Here is a 24,851-nt window from a genome sequence, read left to right as displayed (position 1 = left end):
TGGATTGAACTGAACGACCAGTGAACGCTGAGGAACTCCTTATTGCAGGTCATTGGCGATGTATGGGTTTAAGCCCCTCATAATCGCACGTCACAGGTTTCCCATCACGCGATGTTCATACGGGCATGCACGATGGCTCATGCATGGGGTGTAGGCGTCTTTTAATGGTTCGATAATTTCTGATTGATATCCCAAAGAGCCGATCGACCAGAAACGAAGTTAAATATATACTGTGGCTGTGTCACTTTAGGCTCTAATGACAACGCACACTGCTGTTAAATGCCTCCATTATCTTTTTAAGACCAATGAACCACGTTCGGTCAGCACCAGTTGCTTTCCTGAAGAGTGGTTTGGAGTTTAAATTTGGACTGCACTGAAGACCTATGACCTGTGAGACATTTAAGGCTCGAATCCATCCGTTGAACTTACCGACAACGAACTTGCTAGCTCCATCATTTTAATATGGTGTTTGGTGTGGGCATGTGAGCGATGGTCTCACTGCATCATGATCTGCTACACCTACGATTTTTAAAACATAATCTTGCGTTTACTATATCTGACGTTAGCCTCATACTCGTGTCATATATGACTTGAGGGACCATTTCTAAGAAAATAATAAAGCCACCTTGTTGATGGAAAACTCGCTGAACTCATGGTAGATAACTGACATTTTGACCGGCGATCATCTCGTGAATAACCATGTAATAACTGAACTGACTGAAACTTGTGTCGTGCTGCTGACCCACGCCAAATAATGGCGGAGCGTAAATGCGCCAAAACGGTCCCCAAATGCCTGACACCAGCTGGTTTATCATCGCATCTGGCTGGTCAGGTTTTTATTCAGCTGGTGTGAACTCTAACGCGAAGGGCCGATCGCCGCCGCTCTGTCGGCTTCTGCGAACCGCTCACCGAGACGATACTGTGTGGGTTTTGCGCGCGTCAACGCTCCTCAGGTTTCTCTGCACCGTCCCAGGCTGTCCGTCAGCACCCGGGGCGGCAGGGAGGACTCTTGAACAGCCCCCAGCTACGGGTAACTTGACCGGTCGGATTCGACTGTACTGACAACGTGAACGTGCTGGGTCGAGACTGTACCATACGGCAATACTCGTGCCTTAGGTAGCACAGAGCACGTGTGTACATGGCTGAAAAAGCGATTTATTCTCCTACTTTTGCTTGAAACATCTGCAGCCCAACTAAATGTGCATTCGTTGAAAACGATAAACTGGCATCATTTGGTCTCAACACACCTATCCATAAATGATGCCTGGAGCTGATATGCAACGTCGCAGATAGACAGTTCAGATGTTCACTGATAAGCTATGTAGATAAACAAATCGGCTGCTCACTATGTTTTAATATGCAGATCAATTCAGCGGTTCAATATTTGAATATCATGGCCGATAGATAATGCATGCTACATTGTTTCATTGCATGGAGCATTGATCCAAAGGGAATAGAGGACGTGTTGCGTTTGGTTCGTGAACCTATGTCAACCAGATTATTTAACAACATGTACGATATACTCTGGTAGATGTTTATTGCGCTGATATGTACAAAGTATGCCTGGCGGACACTAGATATAGTAGTTACCTATGCCGTAGCCAGGGTTCACAAAGGAGGAGGCCAAATCAGGTAATAAAGTAGTCTTTTCGTCGCTATAGGCGAGTCTGTTTAAATCTGATCGCTACTTTTGGCTCTGGATTTTATTTTGATTCCCAGGCTCCCATTATTATGTTTTGAAAAGCCCCTACGGATGTCCGTAACTACCGAAACGTTCCGGGCCTTCCACGGCAGGGGGCTCTGCCGCTTCCAGGGAGTGGAGGAGTGCCCCCAAAACTCTCTCCTGGCTACATCACCGGTAGACATTAGCAGACAATAGCAAGCACTAGCAAGCAACCTCCTCAAGCCCTGACCTTTCACCGACAACTTCGTCATCGGTAAAGAACCAAATGATGGACAAATTTCTTCACCCACCATCGTTTTATGTTATCAGGTGCCGAACTCAGGACGTCATCGGGACATTATGACCGTGTCCTGCTGAACCCAACCGAATTTTACGCTACCCAAATTTTCCGACTTGTGAGACATGCCTTACACTCGCCGGGTCAAAAATGGCGGAACTGCGAGCCCTCGATCGGCGCGCCACGCCGCGGTCCACCTTACGGTCAGATGGCAGAGCCAGCAGGCCGCCGTTCCGTCACCACTCGGTCCACCTTACGGTCCACCTTACGGAAGGGCTAGCAGGCCGCCGTTCCGTCATCACTCGGTCCACCTTACGGTCAGATGGCAGGGCCAGCAGGCCTCCGCTCCGTCATCACTCGGTCGCCGGCGCGCGCGTGTTTTTGTTGGCAGCCGGTGGGTTAGCCCCGTCTGATGCAGCGCCTTCTAGCGGGGTACCGGTGGGCCGGGGCGGGGGGGGGGGGGCTCAAGGCCCACGCGCGCCGGGCCGGCGTCGTCCGCCACCGGTCCGATCACTCGAGTCGGCGCCGCCAGCCGGGTGGGACGGGGCAGAGCGCTGAGCGTCCCGGCGTGAGTGGGAGCACGCGCGCGCGCGCGCTGCGCCCACGTGTGCGGTGCGCGGAGGGCGGGAGCGGCGGAGACGGGCGGCGGCCGCAGCTCGCCGCCAGCTGCGCACAGGAGCGACCTCAGGTGAGCGGGGCGGCACGCGGCGACCGAGGGGCGGCCGGCAAACCGGTCGGCTTCCGAACGTCGGTGGCTGGCGCGGTTGGCCGTCCGTGGCGGCCCGGCCGAGTCTGTGCACTGGGGCGCCCGAGTCTGGCACGGCCGAGTCTCTGCACTGAGGGTGCCCGAGCCTGGCACGGCCGAGTCTCTGCACTGGGGGCGCCCGAGCCTGGTACGGCCGAGTCTCTGCACTGAGGACGCCCGAGCCTGGCACGGCCGAGTCTCTGCACTGAGGACGCCCGAGCCTGGCACGGCCGAGTCTCTGCACTGGGGGCGCACGAGCCTGGCACGGCCGGAGTTCTCTGCACTGAGGACGCCCGAGCCCTGGCACGGCCGAGTCTCTGCACTGAGGACGCCAGAGCCTGGTACGGCCGAGTCTCTGCACTGAGGACGCCCGAGCCTGGCACGGCCGAGTCTCTGCACTGAGGACGCCCGAGCCTGGCACGGCCGAGTCTCTGCACTGGGAGCGCCCGAGCCTGGCACGCCCGAGTCTCTGTTCTGAGGACGCCCGAGCCTGGCACGCCCAAGTCTCTGCACTGAGGACGCCCGAGCCTGGCACGGCCGAGTCTCTGCACTGGGGGCACCCGAGCCTGGCACGCCCGAGTCTCTGCACTGGGGACGCCCCAGCCTGGCACGCCCGAGTCTCTGTTCTGAGGGCGCCCGAGCCTGGCACGGAAGGCCGCCGAGGCCTGCACAAACGCGTCTCGGTGATGCCATGAGCGCTGTGCTGTTCTCCCCGGAGGCTTGTTGTTAGAGGTGTTCTGCCCTCGTCGGCTCCCTAGAGACGTGATGGACCGCCCCCCTGATGGAGCTTCGCTTTGAGCCGTTATGAGTAGGGTTACTCTCGACCAGGTACAAAGAAGCCGCCTTTATTGACGCTGGTGTGAATGCTTTAAGGGGGCTGGATTCATACCTTTAAATTACATGAACACTTCCGACAGTGAACCAGAACCTAGCCATTATTCCCACGGAACGAACCGCCTCGTGTGTTCTTGTTTTCCAACTCTACTCAGCGAGGCCACCACTCGCGAGGCCACCTCCCAACGCAGAGTTCTCACCGAGCAGACCCGCCATTGCTCAGAAGGCCATCGGACGTTCAAACGGCCCCCGGCTCGGCGGGATTCGTAATTAGCGGCCTTGGCTGACAGCGGCCACGTGCCCTTGGCTGCTGCGGGCACTATCGCTTCCAGCTCCGATCCTCAAAGGGCAACAGTCGTCCGCCGCAGCCTCAGCCAGTGTCGACACTCTCCGGCTCTGCTGAGCTTGCATGACTTATGTTCTTTAAAGGTTAAGGACAGCTTGGTTCGGTATTACCGCAAACGGGATTGCAAATAAAAGGTGAATTAGCGACGCAGATACTCTGTGTGACGCTACGGGTGTTTGGTGAAAGCATTTTGGGGGTGTTTCTCACGGCTATGCCCTTGGATATCGCGGAGGAAATACTAGGTGCCGTATATCCGCAACGTTAAAACGACCCCGAGGTACGGTCAGTGGTTCTGTCAAAGCAACCGACGCCGCTTCAAGTCTAAATGATAACTTTATAATTTATTTAATTATGACGTACCTGCTACTGTGTTCGCCTTTGGCGCAGATGCAACGGAAATGTTTAGTACAATTCTTGTCGTTTTAGGGAAGCGTTGCTTTCAACCATTCCTGCGTTGAGATGCGTCGTCCATCGTACGGGCTCTGTATGCACATGAACCGCAATAACGCGAAGCTTCCATTTGCACGTTGTGGCGCTGTGCTCAGGCTCCTCAATCTTGAGGACATCTCGATGCAGTTAACTGAAATCAATTGCATTTTGGATTTCGAAGTCGGCCAATTGACATGTTGACCATCCCGAAAGTATTCCTCCGTTCCTTGCTTGGCATGATCTGTCGCGTTGCGAATGAAGGTGGGGCCTACCCAGTGCATCCATCCGTGGGGACTTCACAGCATGGTAGAATGGATGCCAACGTCACCACCTGCCCTGAAACTGCACTGTAATTGAAGCAATCCAAGTTTGACCGAAACGGATGTGGCCTCGAGCTGGGGAGATTATGCCATTTAGGATGACGACAGTCTAATGGTGGTCCATTTTCAGTGCAAGGATGCTTCCACGCCTGAGTCAGTTGCACTCAGTCTATCTGCATTCCCTTGTGTGTGACTGGGCCGGGTTCTGGCGACCCTCGCAGGATTTTCTGTCGTTTCACAGTGCGCTGCTGTGTTTGCTGCTATCGGAACATTTTTTATTTCACCGGAGCATTCGCAGTTCTGCTGCCCCGGCACATAGCCTGCGTTGAACCCAACTTTCCGCATGCAGTGGGAAAGAGACAGCCGGGACGAAAACAGTAACTACAAAGCTGAGGATCCGCTTCCATCTGAAGTCTGTATAAAAAATTAGAAATTTGCGACATCACAGACAGTAGTCAAATTCACTATGCCCTGGTCAGCGATCGAAGTAAATTTAATTTGGTGAGGTGATGTTTAACCTTCTGACGACTACCTATCCGGATGTTCCTCGTTGATTCGTTATTAGCGCCTGTATTTTAAACGCTTCTCCTTTTCCTTTGATGTGTGTTTCAACATCAGAGCATATTTACCTGGTCTTTGAGCGGCGTGATTGGGGTATCGAATCGGCGATTGGCGAGGCCGCACTACTTCAAAGTGCCCGACAAAACCAGCCAGTCTGGCAGCAGGCGGATTGCGGCGCGCGGCGCCTCCATTCATGCCGCATTCGATGCGGTGCGCGATGGTTCTGTTTTGCCACGGTTGGGACGTCGACTTCTGCGTCCACTGAATGCCATTACCGCCGTTGACAAAAGCATAAATATTCCAAGTCATGCTTAACATTTTTCCCATTTTTAAGTGAAAGGAAATGTCCGAGCCCAGTGATGTATGTGCAAGTTGTACGTACCCGGAATCGATCAGGTACAGAATTTGCGTTGCTGCAGTGTCGTGCTGCAGCGTCCTCTGCACGCAGTCTGCCTCGGCACGCGGCAGCATGTGGGGGGGGGGGGGGGCAGCTGACCTTGCTCAGCCTGCTGCTGATCGGTGTGCGTGGGGCCAACAGTGCCTGGATGACCGTTCGTAGGACGCCGCGAGCTCTGGCTGTACCTGGGTGGTGATTTGTACGACTTTACGAGGTTTGTACCTGGGTGACCGTTCTCGGCACTTCATGAACACTGAGGGGGGTCATGCTGAACCTGGGTGGCGGTTTGCACCTGATGGCCCGCCGCCATGCCTGGATTGTACTCATCGTACGTGACGAGCCCTGATGACGTCAGCGTCATGTGACGCGACGCGAGGGTGACATCTCAAGCTCGCCGCGAACTCTGGTAAACGCCGCCTCCTCAACGTGACTACCCCGCCGCCTGCCAGCGCGACGGCTCGCGTCCGTCCGACAGCCGCCGCTCGGACGCTGGCGGGCGTCGCGCGACCCGAGTGACGTCACGGGACCGGCGCTCCCGCCGTCGTCCGGGCGACGTCACCACTTCACCTGCTCGCCGGCCTCGACTGGGCGGCGGCGCGTTTTTGCCGAGGAGACGGAATGAGCGCGCTCGACAGCCGCGCGCGTCGGGCGTCGGACGTCGGCAGTGACTCCGGACACTCGCGGCGACATCGGCGCAGGATATGACGCACTGGACGCCGCAATCTACTCCGAGGGCCGGCCCATCCGGCGCCGGCAGTCGCTGAATGCTCGCCCTGCCCCCCCCCCCCCCCCCCCCCCCCCAGCCATCATGTGTCCGACTCATCGACTTATTTGGATTTGGGCTTTTTGCCGGCGCGCCGGCAGCAGTCGTTTGACGGGTGCGATTATAGCTGCCACGGCCGCGACATTTCTTGTGGCACAAGCGTCAATGCTCCACCTGCGAAGTACTGAGGAGTGCCGTGCTACCGTTTGGCGGGGCACGGGCAGTCGGCGCAGGCCGGGAGCCGTGTCAGCCGGGAGGCTCCGCCCGCTGGAGCCTAGGACTGCTCTTCGTCAGCCCCCGCAGTGCGGACTCACCGTCGTTTGTGCGAGTCACAGTGGGCGGTCACGTCCCCGCGACCGTTTCCGTCCGTCACGCAGGGGTTGAGGAGGCGTGTCCGTGAAGCAGGCCCCACGACCGCCATGGGCAGACCCTGCTGGCTCGAGATGCCCAAGATACGCACTGACCCCTTCTGTAGTCGTCATTGACACTCCTTGAGCCAATGCTGAAAAGAGATCTGAAACACACACACCACACACAACACACACAACACCACACACACACACACACCACACACACACCACACACACACACACACACACACACACACACACAACACACACCACCAACACAAACACACACACAACACACCACACACACAACACACACACACCACACCACACACACACAACAACACACACAAACCCACAACACACACACAACACACACACACACACACACACACACAACACACACACAACACACACAACGACACGCACGCACGCACGCACGCACGCACGCACGCACGCACGCAAGCACGCACGCACGCACGCACGCACGCACGCACGCACGCACGCACGCACGCACGCACGCACGCACGCACGCACGCACGCACGCACGCACGCACGCACGCACGCACGCACGCACGCACGCACGCATATAGATAAATACATATTCTTCCTCTCTCTCCCTGTCTCATTCTCTCCCTCCCTTCCTCCCTCCCCCCTCTTTCTTTCTCTCTCGCTCTCGGTGCTGGGTGCGACGTTACCCGCGTCTCTCGGTTCCCTGCAGACGCGCCAGTATGCACCCCTGGATCAGCCGCCATCGCGCGAACCAAGACAGTGACGTCAGTGTCGCGGCGCCCAGCCAGAGTAGACTCGAGGTGGTCCCCACTGAATTGAGGTTGTGATGCTTCACTCGGAGCGCCCTCTCCCTAAACTCTAAACAAAAGGCCTGAGCGAACCTTAATCTGTTGACGTTTGCCTTTGAGCGTGCGTCGATTTCAATTTAAGGACTTGGCCACGTTCAGAATGACGAAAGCATTTTGAGCAGTTGTGCCCAACCATGCATGATTTTGTGTTACACTTTCTCATTCGTGCCTACTTGTTTATCACCCCCTGTGCTTGGCTTCGCGTTAGTATTTGGCCACATAAATGTTTCGTTCAGCATTGTCCTCATCCGAGTCATCATTGAGACTGGCAGTGATGGCGATTCACCCCACTACCAAAAGACTGGATGGGATTCACGCGCCAACGCAGGGTGTTCTAGTAGTCTACCAGCACACGCAGCCCGTCTGCAGGATCACGCACGCTGCTAATTAACGTCAATGTTAACGATCAGTGCATTTTTTCGCGACCAACTGGCTATCATCCAAGTGCATTGTTCGACTGATCATAAAACCGGTTTCATGAGTGAGCAAAAGTGCAGTCTGCAAGTTCGAGATGTCAAAACAGATCTGAATCTTACATTAATGAGTTTGGGTCTTGTACATTGACCTTTAAGAGATGGAGGGTTCGCCAGCACCACCCTCCGCCGTTCTCCACTGCAGTGCCTGTACTGTTGCACCATGGCGCCCCCCCCCCCCCCCCCCCCCCCTGCCGCTTCGTCCCTTCAGCTCAGGACGAAGAAGACGTCAGCTCTGGCGTTACACGTCGCCCTGGAGCCGCGGACCCGGCGAACCGCCTGCGGGCAGCTCCAGTCGATGATGACGAGCACTTTCTTCGCGACGTCCCCCCCCCCTAGCTCCCCCCCCCTCCGACCGCCGTCCGCTGCGGTTTCCGGCATCAGCCACAGCGGTGCGCTACCGGCAGCGGACACGGCATACGCGCCTGACTGTCTGGAAGGCTGTGACGTCTCCGCCTGCCGGAAACGGCGGTTCGGGCGCGGCCTTTGTGCTGGCAGCCGCACCGGCCCGCGCCACCAATTGGTACAGCGCCTCCCGCCTGTCACTTGGCGCAATTGGCCGCAGCGGAGCGCGCCGGACGGGGGACGTCTCGAGCGTCAGCCGAGCGCACTTAGACGGAGAGTCGCCAGCGGTAGCCGAGCGCATCAAGCGGAATGTCATCTGCCCTGCAGACCGCCTCGGGCTCAGCTGAGGCCGGCGGTACGCCGCGCTGTTCGCTTGTTTGGTGGTTTGTCACCCGCTCGGAATTCAGGTGCGGCTGTGGAGAGATCATGCCACTTGAGTCAGTGCCCTCGGTTTGAAGCAAGCAGGGCTTGCACGTGCACTGGTGCGTGGTTCATACCGGATGTTGGCACTGGATCAGTTGCCTGTATTAGCTGAATGTGACCAGGCCATTTTTACGAGCAGACTGCGAAATGCTACGTTTAGTGGCGGGTGACTTCAAAGGGGAATGTGTTATTTTCGAGTGACCGAAAATTGTTGTCCTGCTGCATGCAACTTTTTGCAAATACACGCTGCATCCGTGCCCCCGTGAGTAGTTGTAATGTCTCGTAACACATCCGAAGGCTCAAAACGACTTTTTTAGGCAGTAGTGCTTCTTCGAGCCAAACGGGCACGTCAGGCTGAGGTGGGACTCCTCAGCCTAATGTGCTGAGTCCAAGCGTGGGAGGCTATAAAGTAGATCGGCTAACAGCATATGGTGGCGCGCAGTCGGCGGGTCTGTGTACGAGTTGTCGCAGTGCGGAAGCTCATGCACGTCTGCGGGTGACGTCGGCACGAGGCCGTCCGTGTCGTTGACTTCATTCGGCTCGGCCCGGGAGCTGCCCCTGACATGCCCCACCCGGCTGACCCGGGAAACTCGGCGGACCGCCGCGTTGCCGCGTCGCCAGCGGAATAGCCCGCCTATTCTCAACTTAACTTCGCTTTAATGCTTCGGAAATGTATGTCCGAGATAAGGTCACACGACAGCGTCAAAACTGGGCGCAAGTGGAAAACTTTCTGGTGAGGAATAAATCCATTCCGTCGGTGAACTGTTGGCGAGCCGGACGCGGAGGAGTTGGCCGTTCACGCCGCTGAGCCGGCCGGCGCTTCTGTCTTCGTCGTGCCGCCCGGAACGGCTGCTGCTTGTTTCTGTGCGGCGACTATGCCTGCCGCCTTTTGAGTGCTCTCCTGATCTTGCTTGACGGTGCTTGGCGGACTTGAGCCATCCCTGGCACTTGAGTCCCGCGACCGAGGCCTGACCTTCCACCTGACCTCCGACCTGACCCCAGCCATGTCCTGGAGCGGAGCGCTGGCGGCCCGCGGCGGCGCCCCACAGGCAGCAGGACGAGGGTGTGGTTGACCGAGGCTATTGGGGCTGTCTATTTGCGGTAATCGCTTGCCAGGGACAGCAGCGCTGCGAGCCGGGGCCCGCCGAGACTGATCCCGACGACCGTGCCGCACGTCTCCGCGGAAGATGCACTGCGCACGGCCCGCGAGCGAGGGATGCCGCGTCAGCATTATCGAAAGCTCGCTGGAGCTGGCATGAGGCACCATCGGCAGAAGCTGACGCCCCTGGACACTTCCAATGATTCAGTGGTCTGTGGCAGTGCTAGAGGCACTGGGGAGTGGAGTGTCTGGAGCTCGGCCCTGCCCCTCGCTGTACAAAACTTTTTTTTGTCTGTGGCGCACATACGATACCTGTAATGAGGGCAGATGTCCAGTACTGAACGATGAGCATCAGTTACGCTAATGTGGTATTTTCATTTTGAAGAATGACCTTACTAGATCCATACAGAGCTGCTAACTCGTGATGTGAAAGAACCTTAGCAGTCGGTGATGTGAACAGTGTGGTCATTCAAAGCGTGGAACAAACCGCAAGGTGGGCATTTATTTCTGTACACAATACACCTGGCGCTCCCAACCATCTTCTATTGATTTCCATGTGCACTATGGCCGCGTTCGTGAATGCATGAACAGCGGGCACTGTTCTTTGGCCTTTATTCTGCTTCCATTGACCGTCTGCGGCCGGGACTGAAGGTTCTCCGGGAGGGGAGGGGGGGGGGGGGGGGGCGGGGGAAGGGCACCGCTGGCTGTCGGCCACGTGAGCTGATCGTGGCGGCCGGCACCGGGCTCCGCTCATTTTTCAGCGCGGCGCGGCCGGCCGCCGCTGAAATTCACCGGCCAACCAGCTCTGGGTCGGCCCGCCGCCGTCACCGCCGTGTGGCTTCCTCCCCCGCCCCGTCTCGGCCGCGGCGTCGCGGGGTGGCAGCGGGCCAGACAGCGGGATCACCGCCGGCCGGGTCCCCGGCTGTAATCAGATTGCTGGGCGGTGAGCGGGGCGGCGGGCGGCAGCTGCCTGCCCCCTGCGCGTCTTGTCCTCCCCCGCCGGGCTCACGGCGATCTCATTAGAGCTAATCAGATAAGCCGGGGGTCGGTGGCTCCTGGCGAGCGTCCGTCGTCCGGGCCGATATGGTGCCGGGGCATGGCGTGGAAAGAAATGGATAGAGGCATGTGCACGGCTGATGACTGAACAGAAACAGGCGCTCGTTTCCTGATAGCGAAGATCGCTGCACGCTGGGTCGTTATGTTTGTGTGCGCCGTTATGCCACACGGGACGACAGCGTATGACAGTGATCGCCTCAGATGTATATGGAGGTTTCACGCTGCCTGTTGAACGCGAGAAATAGCACTGCTGCCATCCAAACTGACGACTGGCATAATTTGTAGTATCGACTGACAGCCAGTGCTTATAGTATCGACTGATACTATTTAAGGGTAGTCAATAGTATTCGCCGCTGATACTGCTGACGGCTCGCATGTTTATGGGTTCATTCGGCAGAAGAGCTCCTACGTTTGACTGCCGTTCGGACCACAACTCGACTGCCAGCACGGCTACAGGGCTGGGGCCATGTCTGAATCCGTACATGAGCCATAACGAAACCTGAATGTACCCGGTCCATGTTCCAACTGGCAAAACGAAACCGACGCTGTCTCCTCTGAACTGACCAACGTCAAGAAAACGACAGTGCGACTCGGACCGCCGCTTGGACCCGCGGCACTGCCGTGTGCGAAGTCCGGGCCCCGAACGTCTGAAGAGCGTCTTGTGCGGTCGGACGTCGCGCCGGGCGTAACAGTTCGTCCCAGAGGCGTCCCTGGGACGGACTGGGACGGTCGGCGGTGGACGCCCCGGAGACGTGACTCGTGACTCGCCCCGGGGCGTGGCGGACTAAATCCGGCCGGCAGGGCGAGCAGTGCGTAATGATGTTTTCACGAGTGTCGGCGTGATGGATACGCTCGTCTCCGACCCATCCATCACAGCGGTGGCAGGCTTCGAGGAGAAGTTTCCCTGGAACCGCCGGGTCGGACCGAAGAAAAACACGCCGCCATCGGCGTGACGCGCTCGCCGGGCGGCGTTCCAGGCCCGGCGGGCGCCGGCCGGCTCGTTACGGCCGCGTCACGCCGTCACGTCGCGTCAGTGTGTCGTTAGTGCGTCTGGGATCCCCCGCGGTCCCCCACCATGGGATCTCCCCGCGGTCCCCCGCCCTGGGATTCTCCCGAGGTCTCCAACCCTGGGATTCTCCCGTGGTCCCCAACCCTGGGATTCTCCCGCGTTTCCCCACCATGGGAGCCTCCCGCGGTCCCCCACCATGGGAGCCTCCTGCGGTCCCCCACCATGGGGTCCTTCCGGGGTCCCCGCCCTGGGATCCCCCCGGCCCCCCTGAGATCCTCCCGCGGTCCCCCTCCCCTGAGACCCTTCCGCGGTCCCCGCACGCCGAGCCGGTAATCGCTGGCTGTTGGGAGCGTGTGGCTGGTGTGCTGGAAGTGTTGAATTCGATCGCCATCTTGGTCAGCGCGGCTGTCGAAATTGCCCGTTCCGGACACATCTGAGCTTGCAGGGGTTCGCTCGGTGCCTGACGGGGCTTGCTCTGTTTGACCGGGACAGGCCAGCGGCGTCGGGACAGTGAGTCAGACCTCTGTGCCTCAGGGCAAACAGTGCGTCAGGCGGTGAACAGTCAAAGGCGACAGATAATGTCAGAAGACTGATAACGTCGGATGAGAGATGAGGCCAGGATCTCAATTGTTTTGCCATGATAGCTATTCACCCGATATCTTACCTAGTTAGCATTTCCTTAAATGATTGATTTGTGGAGGAAAGCCAGGATATCTCATGTTGTTATAGCGACAAGAAGTGTTGACAGTCGTAATCGTTGATTGTAAGAGTGTGTTTTAGTGAAAGCGTTTTTGCATATGAACCATAGAAAACTTGACACTCACCCGCGCTAGCTTAACGTTGCATCTACATAACCATGGTGCAAGCAGACGCGCTCGCAACAAGTGTGGAAACAATGATGCGCTAAACGTGCTTAGCTGCGACACATTCATGCTAATGCTATTTAATAACAGATACCACCCTCCGTCCCATTTGAACCTTGTGTACTCTAAACCCGCACAAAATCTGCGCCTCGAATAACGTGTCCTGTCGACGACGACGTGGTACGTACGCGCTCGCCAGAGATATGTGTCACAGACGATGAAGCATATAAAGCTTTCCTGTTGTATGACGTCACACAATAGGTGGCGTGACGCCATGGTCCGTATGACGTCAGACAAAAATTAATACGGCGTCATACGGTCACAGATGTCAGACGCTGGTGATGAGGCACTGAGATCATGCTATGATTCATCTTGCCGTATGATGGCGTGCAAGGGCTGAGCAGAAGGTAGTGCTGACGAAGGATTTTATCCGTGCATGCAAAGGCACACAATCGAAAGAGTCGGCTATGCCTTTCCCCAGCCTAGCAACCATACTGCTTGTTTGTTCTTGCCCGGCGGTACTTGTTCACGTTTTCTAACTGGCAAACCGGGTAGTAAAACGGCGACTGCCTAAGCATCAGCGAACTAAAGGCTAGGATTACCGGGGATTTCGTGGGTTCACTGACAGGCGAAACGCAACTGTGTACAATGTCAGTAAAGTGATCTTGGTTAGTTGCTTCTTTCCCAGGACCTTCAACCGTTCCACTTGGCAAAAACGATTCGTGCTATTCGTTTCGTGCAGTCACTGGTGTTACCGGTACAGCTGAATCATTTTTACACGTGGTTGTGACCTCGTATTGCTTTTGTAAACAGCTTCAAAAGTATATCTCAAATATATTGAGGGCCGAATTCAAAGCGGTATCGTCGAAAGGTCTTGAATATTGCGAGGGACCCTCCTGATTCCCAAGGAATGGAAAAATAATGTTTGACAACAATGTTTTTTTTTCTGGAGCGGTGTTACCGCCATTAACGTTATCGATCGGCGTGGTAATTTTAACTCCGATTTCACACCGTCCAAATTGGTCAGATAATTGGAGCATGAGCCTGTGTCCACATGATTTCATACACGACTTCCCATGATCTTCCTTGATACGCATTCTCTCGTCCCGCCAACTTCCAGCACCTGCAACTTGGAAATACGATCCTCTCCACTGGCTCCATGCAGGTGCAGAGGCGAGCCGGTGGCTGGAAGCCACGCTCAGCGCTCAGCCATAGCTTCCACGGCGAGGCGGGTCCGTCGATACCCGCTTCAATCCGTGCTAGAGTATTCACGGCTCGGCACTCCGTTTATCTTCATTTATCACGCGAGCCGTCCGGACACGGCCGGCGTCGGCGGCCATCGGCCGGCGCGAGGCGGGAGGTCTTCCATGCAGAGATGTTCCAGCCCGTCCTCCGCAGGAAGGTGGTCCGCAGCGACCGTCCGCGCTGCCTTCGCCATCCGCCTGTTCGACTCAGGCGGACGAAGACGGACACAGGGAAAAAGAGAGGGACGTAGGGGGTGAGGGATGCTGCAAGGAACACATGGTGATGCAGGGAACGCAGATTGTCTCCAGGCGCAGTGAACGTGGGCAGAAGCGGAGATGCAAAGGGAGCAAACGCAAACGCGATAGGACAGGCAGACACGGGTGAAGATCAGTAAACACAGGGTGCATAGGTGGTCCCATCCGGATTAAGATGGGTGGAGAATGGCCGGCCTGCTCATGGCTGGCCGGCGGTCGGATTGCCGGCTTCGCTCCGTCCGCCTTCCCCCTCCCCTTCTCTCGGCAGACGCAGCGGTCCGCCGCAGCCGCCGCCGCCGCCGACGCCCTCGGTTTCAGTCGCGACCTCCACACCGCCCGGGCTGAGCCGGGTTTAATCGACGCCCGCGGTTCATCTGAGCGGCTCCGTCTGCGGCGGCTTCTATCCGCGCGGCGAACGAGGCGACGGCGCCCGATTGGGGGCGTCGCCGTGGCTTACCGCGTCCGAGCCGGGGCGACGCGCATGGTCGGCGACCGCGTCCGAGCCGGGGCGACGCACGTGGTCGGCGGCCGCGTCCGAGCCGGGGCGACGCGCATGGTCAGCGGCGAATCCAGATCGCAACACGCGCCGCCTGCACCAGCTGACGCCGAAATCGGTGCTGGGACCGTCACTGGCGAGGAGTAATTGGCCATCGTGGGAACCGGCCTGCTTTTTGAGATCTGGGTCGTTGGTGTTTGCCCTCAGCTGTGTTGTACGCCGCCGGATCTCCAAATGCCTTGCACGCCCAGTATCTGAATGTGTCATGCATGTGTAGTTAACGTACGGTTTGTGGTCTTCTGGCATTTCCGCCTGCAAGTCACTGATGTTGTGGATCGCAATAGACATGCTTGATGTGTGTGTGTGGTCACGCATCATTGCATTCACTACGTCACGGACTCATTCTCCCCATTCCCACCGCTTGTGCCATTACTCCCGCGCCCTGTTGTATCCAGACGGCTTCGTTTTAAACCCCGGGTTTAAGGGAGAGACCACCAAAAGTAAAATGTGATTAACGTCAAAACCCGGCAGGCCGTCATCACGATAACACAGCTTGAGCAGCCACCGCGGGCCTAATTCGACATCCTGTCGGGCGAGATCGAACCCCACGCTGCCCACATTCCCCCCCCCCCCCCTCAGGCACGCTGCCGAGTAAGTGATGCGAGGCGCCTGTTGCGGGGTCTGCTGTGCATTGATCGGCGCTTTACCAAGCCATACAAACGGCGTTTTCTCGGAAACCACGACCATATCTGGAGTGTCAACGGACCGCGGCGCGAGTGGCGGCTCCGGCCCTGGTGCCCCCGCCGGCTGGCCGTGCGCCTGCCGCTGCCGGGCTGGAGTTGCTCTGCAGGCGTGGCGCGGCGCCGGCCGGTCCTCCAGCGGCGCCTTGATCCGTCCGATCATCGGACACCAGGCCGGGCTGCCCCGGGGACGCACGGCCCGGCCGCCTAATGGGCTCCGCCACGCCGCCGCCGCCGCCGTCGGCCCGTTCGGTGTCCGTCGGCGGCGTCGGATATAAACAGGCGGCCGCTGCAGCCGCCGGACTGTGCACCGTCTGCATGGCACCGGTTGTTTACAGCAACTGATGGGTGCTGCGCTCGGCGAAATGCCCCGCCTGGGCCCGCGCTGGGGCGGAGGGGAGCGACTGCCACCGTACGGCGGGCTCAGGGGTGAGGGCGGGTCTCTGACCACCCATGTGGGCTCATCTCCGCAGGCCACCGCACTTGCAGTGATGTGAAGGCGAGTGGTTCCCCGACTGGACGCCTCATTGGGATATCCGATGAAATGCAGGGAGCCATCGTCTGGTGATGTTCCGGCCAGGGTCGTTTGAAGGGGGCACTTGTTCATCCATTACCTCCACTGAGGTCGGAGAGACTGTCCCGCCGCTCCAGTGACGGGACATGCATGTTCATCGCGTCACCCACTGTAGGACCAACAACAACGCTTGCTGCCCGGACCGTTCCACACTTTGCCCGCTTCTGCGGCCTGGCCGCCAGGTCTGATCCTGACCTCATCGGACCGGAATGTGCGTGCATCAGTGACGTCAGGCCCGATGAGCCGTCATTCAGCATGAGGTCACTGGAGCGGCACGGACGCCGCCCTGCTGCCAGCGGCCGCCCGCCGCCCGCTGTCCGCCGTCGGCCGCTCGCAGGGACCGGGTGGCGACGCGGCCGCTGGCGTGCCGGGCATACCGGCGCGACAGGCGGCGACGCGCTGGTCCGCGCCCGCAGCGGGCCCGCGGCGCCGGCCACCAGCGCCGCTGCCCGACGGACTGGCTCGATGACGTTGGGAGAGCGCTGGTCCGCGCCCGCCAGCGGCCCGCAGTGCCGGCCACCAGCGGCCCGCGGCGCCGGCCACCAGCGGCCCGCGGTGCCGGCCACCAGCGCACCGCTGGCCCGACGGACCGCCTCGATGACGTTGGGAGAGCGCTGGTCCGCGACCGTCAGCGGGCCGCGATGCCGGTCATCAGTGCCGCTGCCCGACGGGCTGGCTCGTTGACGGTGGGGGGGTGGGGGGGGGGGGGGGGGGGGGTGGGGGGATGCTAGACGCTGCCGCCCGCCAACAGCCGGTGATTGTCTGGCGGTGGCTGCTCTGGTGTCCGTTCTCACCGCACATTTAAGATCAAGCAAGACATGCTGCTTGTCCAGCTTTTTTTTTGCCACGGCTTACTGGGCAATACTTCATACGAAGTAATGTTGGCCGGGATACTTTGTTTCCAACATTTTGAGCGCACCCCCGCCGCCCCCCCCCCCCCGCGGTAGTGAGAGGCGCATGTTCTTTTCCCCTCTGTGTTGGTGACTTTCCTTGAAAATGACGTGGTCATGGAATGTTAACCCGTCCCTGCTAGGGTCCGCAGTCAGCCAAGTGCGTGTACGCCGGCGAGGGCTGGCTCGCCAGACGCCTCGAGCGAGCGCCGGTTCAGCAGTGCGTAACCTCTGTGCACCGCCTGCCCGGTCCGCCACAGGCGACGGTGCCGGCCGAGACCGGAGCGGTGCTGCGGTGCCGCTGCGTGCGGCGGGTGTCAGCCGCCGCGGCCACCGGTCCGGCCCCCGGTTACAGTGTAAAGGGCGATCATCTCTGGAGAGGAGAGAGACCCGAGCCACACTTCCCAGTATCAGTGGGTGCGAGCACCGCGCCATCGCGCCGTGATGGGCAGATCAGCAGCTGTGTGCCCGAACTCGGCCTGCAGTTTATCCCACGATCCAGGGATGCAAATAGAGCTGTGGAATTTTGATCCACTGACTGTAATGTCTCGGAATTTAGCTCACCTGACACCTGAGTGGCTCAGGTGAAATTTATCCCCACAGCCGGTCATTAACCTCCGGAACGCTTGTTTGCCGGTCACTTTCGACGAGCGTCCTCCAATTCAGCCCCATCGACTTCGTGAGTTATTTTCGGAGGTCCAGTATTGCACAATACGACGTCAGCAGTGTGTCCGGCCTTTCACGCCGGTTCGATCCCACGCTATCAAACGCGCAAACAGCGCGCGCCGTGTGCGCCATGTTTGTTCCGCCTCACTTGGCGCGCCCCGCCGGGTGTTTGTTCGGCTTCAATGCGCCATTATGCCGCTCCTGCCCCACCTGTCACTGTCGGTGGTGACGCGTGCCCACCGACGGCGGTGCCCCCCCCCCCCCCCGGCGCTGCTGGCGCCTCGTGCTCTCACACGTCCGCCTCGCTTAGCGCGCGGGGCTGAGCTGAGCGGCAGAGACACGCTGCCCGCAGCAACCGGTCGGGCGGGGGTGTATTGATCAAGCGCGCCGCGGGCTTCATTAGACTGCGTCCGAAATTTGACGGCCAGGTGCGGAGGTGGAGCCAGGGGCCGGCGTGGTGTGTGTGTGTGTGGGGTGGGGGGGGGGGGGGGGCACAGGTGGGCGGCGGGCCAGACACGTGCCGCGGCGCGCCGGCTGGGCTCCGCGTGCTCGTCAGCCCCGGACGTCAGCCGCTGGCAAGGAGCGGCCGCCAGTGTGCAGAGCGTCGTCCCGGCGGTGTGGAGAGCGGTGGTCCGGGCGGTGTGGAGAGCGGTGGTCCGGGCGGTGTGGAGAGCGTGGTCCTGGCGGTGTGGAGAGCGTGGTCCGGGCGGTGTGGAGAGCGGTGGTCCGGGCGGTGTGGAGAGCGTGGTCCGGGCGGTGTGGAGAGCGTGGTCCGGGCGGTGTGGAGAGCGTGGTCCGGGCGGTGTGGAGAGTGTGGTCCCGGCGGTGTGGGAGAGCGGTGGTCCGGGCGGTGTGGAGAGCGTGGTCCGGGCGGTGTGGAGAGTGTGGTCCGGGCGGTGTGGAGAGTGTGGTCCGGGCGGTGTGGAGAGTGTGGTCCGGGGGGGCGGTGTGGAGAGTGTGGTCCCGGCGGTGTGGAGAGTGTGGTCCGGGCGGTGTGGAGAGTGTGGTCCCGGCGGTGTGGAGAGCGTGGTCCCGGCGGTGTGGAGAGTGTGGTCCCGGCGGTGTGGAGAGCGTGGTCCCTCATCGCCTCTTATGGACGGCAAGCGTAGCGTAACCCGGCGCAGCGAGCTGCATAATCGCGGCATAAGGCACACATTACTGTGAGCGTACCTTAATGTGTGGGTTATGAAGTGAGGGCGCCGAGCGTGAGATGTAAGACGATTAGACGTAGGGCTTAACACCGCAGTCCGGGTCCTCGCGCTTTTGGTAAGCCACTCGCCATCGTGTTGTATCGATGGACTTAACCATACCCTCACTGCCACTGGGATGCAGCTCTGTTTTGGTGCTATTTGGTACGCTCAAAGTACAAGAATAATCAAATGTGTTCAAAAGTTACTTGAGTCCGGACTCTGACTCCGGAAATGGTCACGCCCATGGCTGCATCTGAGTGTATCTGGCTGGCTGTCGGTCATCGGTCGCATGCGCGCGGAGGGGCGCGGAGGCAGCGCGAGGGGGTGGGGCGCCCGCCGGATGCCCGGTGATCTCAGAGGGCGGACAGCGGACCCGTCACGCAGAGGAACGCGGAGGGGTGGGCAACCACCGCTGTTGTATGCCACTCCCCCCGGAAAACCCAACCATTCTCACGTGTGACGTGCGCGGAAGGGAACGCGGAATTCGAGCAATGACTCAGGTCTCCAAAGGACACACACATTATGGATTATATTTTTTAGGATTTATTTACACATTATTTACATACATTATTTACATATTTACATATTTACATACATTACATACATACATACATTACACATTTATTTACACATTTACACATTACACATTATAAGGACACACAAATTATGGTCCATTTGCCGGCGAATGGTGTGATGGCTCTGGGTTTGGAGACCTGGACTGGTTTCAGCTAAAACACACATCCTGTTGTCGATTCGTGCATCCAATGGTGCGGAGCATGTTTATCTGCAGCCTCTTAGGCACCGGAGAGTTGTTCAACGAGCGGGTGCAGCGTGTTGTTTACTCTCTGGTCTGGCGTGTCCCAGCCTCAGGCACATGGACGTCTGTCTAGCTTTCAAGGTTCCGGCAGCCATGGGCCGATCCTCTCGTTCGCGTGCGTGAGAGTCGACCAAACTTTTTCGCTCCACGCTCCCCCACCTGTTATCGTTTCTCAACGCGTTCCGGGAACCGTCCCAGCAGATGTGGAAACCACACCGACATCGACAACCGCGGTGCGACACCGGAGCTCGCTGCCCGTTCTACGGAGGGCGGCGCGCGCCTGGCCGGTTTCAGTCGCTCCCCGCTCGCTCTCACTCTCATTGGCGCTCGCTCTCGCTGGCCGCTCTTGTTTACTCCTGCGCCGAGGTCAAGTGCCGCCCACACCGGCCGGTCGTGAACCACGCCGGCCCACGCTGGTCTGTCGGGCGTCGGACGGCGTCGACCGCAGCGGCCGTCGGCCGTTCTCGCTCGGCGGCGCGCCGTCGCGGCGGCGCCGGTCGGCTCGCGGCGAGGTTGAATTTCGGGCCGGCGACGGCCGACACCCGTTATCGGCGCCGGGGTCCATGTGCGGCGCGCCAGACTGGTGTCGCCGCCCCCTTCACCGCTCGTTAGCCGTGCTCCACGTCGCCGGAGTCGGAAACCCGAGCCTCCTCGCGCACCTCGTGCACTTGGTCGTCACTGATGACGGCGCCAGCTAATCAGGTGATTATTCATGCCTGCCGGTGGGGTTTCATGCCTGGCCGCCTCACCACGGCGGCGCAGGCCCACCGTTTCCGCTTGAGCTGAGGCCTGCACTGATTCGAGGAGGTACAGGAGTGAAACGGTGAGCAGACTTGCTCTGGCGGGGCCCGTCCCGGCCTCTCCCAGCCCGAGACTTTTGGGGGACTCTTCCTCACATCAGGGCTTCTTTGAGCGAGGATTGGCTCAGTAGTTTAGCAGAAAAAGGAAAAGTTTGTCGTGTTAAGACAGATTTTAGACAGACAGATAAGACAGATTAAGACACCTTTCCAGTGATTTAGGATTGTCCTGACCCTTCCAAACGACCGGGAGCTCATCCCAGCTCATCCCAATCAGACAGCATCCTTCAAGTTCGTTGAGGCTGAGGGGCTCGTCTGAGTCCGATCAGTCCGAGGCGGCCCGTATTGGGTGCATCAGGCCGTCACGGCCCCTCGCTTTACGACCGGCGGTGCCGGGGCCGAAGGCCGCCCGTCGCCCCGTGATCCCGGGCCAACAGCCGATAACTGGGGGAAGGGGGAGGGGAGGGGAAGAGGCCGGGTCGGCTTCGGCCCGCCGGAACCGCCAGCTGGGACCGCCTCCCGCCTCCCGCACAGGGCGGCAAAGGATCAAGTCACACTTTCGTCTCACAGAGTGAAGTGGTTTGTTCTGGACTGGTTTTTGTGTTTGCTTTTTCAGCTTCACCTTGTCTGCTCATATCATACGGTGGCATTTCCCGCCCAGTGGCACATTTAGGCCGCCTGGCGGACGGGGGTGTACGTGCCCTGTACAGGGCGACGTTCAACGTCTGTTTTTATCACCCACTCTCGTCTGGGGCCCAGCAGGCTGGCACGCTAGTCATTACGAGCGCGTGTCCCGTCTCTGGGCGTCACCCAGTGACGGACTGGTCCGCAACTGAGCATGATCTATCAGTGAGCGGACCTCTTCAGTGACCATGCCTCGACAGTGACCGCTGCCTGTCACCGGGTCCGTTCTCGTGCTCAGCCCGTGCGGCGAGTCAGCCCCGAGCCGGCCATGAGGGCCCCGCCGGCGGTGCGGGCGCCGTGACCTGGTGACCTGCGGACGTCAGCCGACGGCGGCAGCCCGCGGGCGAATCCGGTCCACAGTCCGGGCAGACCGGCGACCGGCGGCGCCCCAACGGTCCGGATAGTAATCACTCATTGAGCTATATTACGACGTATGTAGCTGCTCATTCCGTTAGCGCCCCAGCCTTCTACGCCGGCTGTAGCGAGGGGAAGTAACCGGTCATTTCTGGCGACGTGGAGGCGGTCATCTCTGGTGGACTTAGCCTGATTGTTGTGTAGTTTTGCGAAATGAGCGCGAAATTGAAGAGAAGTCCGTGTCTGATGTCGCTTTTCGTCCTAATAAGTTGCTTGCGACTGAGTATGTGTGTGCGCGTGCGTGCGTGCGTGCGTGCGTGTCAAAGTGCCAGAACAGACCCGTACTGAAGCCTTGAAGTTTATGTACCTCACGAATACGTAAAACTATTTGACTGCTTCAAGCCGTTGCGTTGATCCTATAGGCCGTCTTCATCTTTTGCAGGTAATAACAGGGCAATGTAAGTGCGGGCTGTGCAAGTGAATCCATGTGACTGTTCTTCCTTAATACCGAATGAAAGAGGAATTCGTGGTGTCAGCATGAAACCAGCTGTCTTTGGGGGCTCTGACAGCCTCTGTGGCATCTGGACCACCGAAAATTATCGTTAGCTGCTAATGAGTGCGTCTAGAAAATACCCGGTCCCTGGTGGTGCCGATGCTTCAGCGACGTTGGCTAATTAGAAAGGAACGCATCTCCGACTAACTTTGTTAAGCAAAATTCAGTTAGCAGGGCTTAATACGTAACAGGATGAGGGAAGCGTTATTAGCTTCCTTGGATTCCCAGTGTTTGGCGCCCACCAGACGTACCCAACCCAAATATTGCGGCGCATAACAAACGAACATACCCAAGAACTATAATCAACGAGGAACATTGATGAGCTGTCAGTGGTCATTTAGCCCAGCTAAAGGGCACATAAGTTCTCGTCATTCAATGTGGTAGCGATGAAAGGACTTATTCAAGCTGTCACCTCTCCTGAGGTGGACCTGTTCCAGATCGGTTTTTGTTTGGTTTGAAGTTTCACCTTGTCTGCTTATATCACGCGGTGGCATTTCCCGACAAGTGGCACGCCTAGGCCGTCTGGCGGACGCGGGTGTACGTGCTCTGTACAGGGCGACGTTCATCGTCTGTTTTTGTCACCCACTCTCGTCTGAGCCCAGCAGGCTGGCGCGCGGACAGCCCACTGTAAGCCGAGGACGTGATGTGACGTCACAGCAGGCTGCCGTACCGTCAGCTGACTGTGAGCCGAGGGACCCGTCTGCCTGCCACCCGACCTCCCGTGGTGCTTGCTTCCCCGGGACCCTGTCGTCTGTGGCTCCTGCCTCTTTTGGACCCGCCTTCGCAGACTCTGCCCCCGAGGACCCTGGCCTTCCCAAAATTCCGCCTCTCTGGGACCCCGCCTTCCTCAGACTCTGCCCCCGAGGACCCTTGCCTTCCCAAAATTCCGCCTTTCTGGGACCCCGCCTCCTCAGGCCCGCCTCTCCGGACCCGCTTTCCAATAACACGCCAGCTGGATACCACCGCCTGCTGGAGACCCATCTATTTGAAATCCGCCTCCCCTGATCTCTGCCTCCCCGGACCCTCACCTTCCCCAAAGTCCGCCTCTCTTAGACCCTGCCTGCCCATACCCGCCTCCTCGGACCCGCGTCCACAGACCGCTACCTCCCCGAGACCCGCCTCCTCAAAACCGGCCTCCCCGGACCACCGCCTGCTCGGAACCCCGCCTCCCTGACCACGGGCCCTAGCCACACATCATGTTCCGTCTGGCGCGTCGCGGGACGGCCTTTGTCTGCCGCCGTGGGGGTTCGACGGATGGCCGCCGGGTCCGGCGGCGGCAGAGCCAGCCGAGCGGCACGGTCACCGGCCGCCGCCGCCGCTGCCGCCGCCCGACGACCAGCTCTGCTAGCCGTCACAGGATCAGACGACATCGGCCGCCGCCGCCGCCGCTGCCGTCGCCCGACGGCCAGCTCTGGTAGCCGTCACAGGATCAGACGTCCGCGCCGCCACGTGCGTGTCCTCTTGCAAGGGTCTGGCGTGGCATGGTGTCCTCCCGAGGCGGTGACGGCGAATGGTTTTAGGTTAAGATTTTGTTTAATCCACGCCCCAGTGAAAGCTTGGGTATACGTGAGGGCATCAGGTCGGGCTTTGGACGTCAATGCACGGCCCCTGGGCCGTCTCCTCTCGTCGTTGCGCCGTGAAATCAGCTCAAGGCTCTCCGTCCGCCGGTTACGGCGCCCGTTTTCCATCACTGAATAATCAGCTGTCATCGGCGGCGGCGGTGGCCGCTCTCCGGCCGGTCACGCGGCGCCGGTGCCGCCCACACCCGGCGCCCTGCACATGCCCTGGGGGCGACCGGAAGGTCAGCGCGTGTCGGGCGCGGTCGATCCGGGCCATGAGGCTGATTAGTTGGCTGACGCGCCGCTCCCGCGGGAAGGTGCGAGGTGAGCCCGCGGTCGGCCTGGAGCACCCTCGTTAGCGCCGCGCTGGTGCGCCGGCGGAGGGCGACAGGCGGCAGAACACCCCTGACGCGACTGGCGGAGCGGGGACAGGCCGACGCTGTGCGTACTGGTCACAACACCAGACAACATGACCAGCCCGGTCATGGGAGTAGTGAGAGTAGGTACCACACGACGAGCCGGTACGCTCCTGAAGAAAACGTGCCCAACATTTCATCTCGGCCAGTGCTGGACCAACGTCCCCGACGCCATTGACCGGCAGCGCGGTCGGAATGGCGCCAGCGATGTCAGTGGCTCGCGGAGCGGGCGAGGGAGTCGGAAGTCCCCTGTATCCCCGTTACGTCTCCCTGGCTTTTCCAGCTGCACGTCCCGTCGCGATCAGCCACTACTTTTGCCTCGCCGCCTCTGTATGTATCCGCCGGCGTCGCGCCGCTGCATTCATCGGCGGCGCGAGCGCCATCCGAGCGCCGCAGCGTCTGTGATCGACCGTCCGGGCGTCATTTCCGTGTTGTCCGCCTGGCTGGCGCTCCACCGTCGTCGGGCCCCCTCGGCGCGCCGGCGTCGCGGGCTCGTTAGCACGCCGGCATTCGCGGCGCGTCTGCGGCGATTAGCGGCGCAGTTGACTGCACCGCAGGAGCCACCAGGCTCCCGCCGCGGCCGCCGGCGGTCTGCAGGCACCTCCGTTCTGGCTACCGGACTCAACCGCACATAACTTTTCCGTCGACTCCGGAGCTACCAGAGCAGGACGAATAAATTCACGGCCGCTTCGGCGCGGGCCGACAGGTGATAGGCGGGTACGGCCGGCTCCGGCGACGTCTACGGCGGACGTCCGTTCTCGGGCACGGCCCAATACGTTTGAAAG

General features: G+C 59.6%; 1 protein-coding gene across 2 annotated transcripts in view; it reads left to right on the top strand.

The window, feature by feature from the left end:
• Positions 1-24,851, top strand: part of LOC119107232 (protein O-linked-mannose beta-1,2-N-acetylglucosaminyltransferase 1) — a gene marked incomplete at its 3' end in the record, with an annotated part of 56,515 nt that overhangs the window by 6,241 nt on the left and 25,423 nt on the right. The window contains 1 exon segment of one of the 2 annotated variants that reach the window (XM_037230646.1): positions 2,494-2,649. 2 annotated transcript variants of the gene reach the window in all.

Source organism: Pollicipes pollicipes, unplaced genomic scaffold, assembly GCF_011947565.3.
Source record: "Pollicipes pollicipes isolate AB1234 unplaced genomic scaffold, Ppol_2.1 Scaffold_6686;HRSCAF=7923_pilon_pilon_pilon, whole genome shotgun sequence".
In the NCBI taxonomy this organism is placed as follows: domain Eukaryota; kingdom Metazoa; phylum Arthropoda; class Thecostraca; order Pollicipedomorpha; family Pollicipedidae; genus Pollicipes; species Pollicipes pollicipes.
This window is presented reverse-complemented; position numbering and strand designations above follow the sequence as displayed.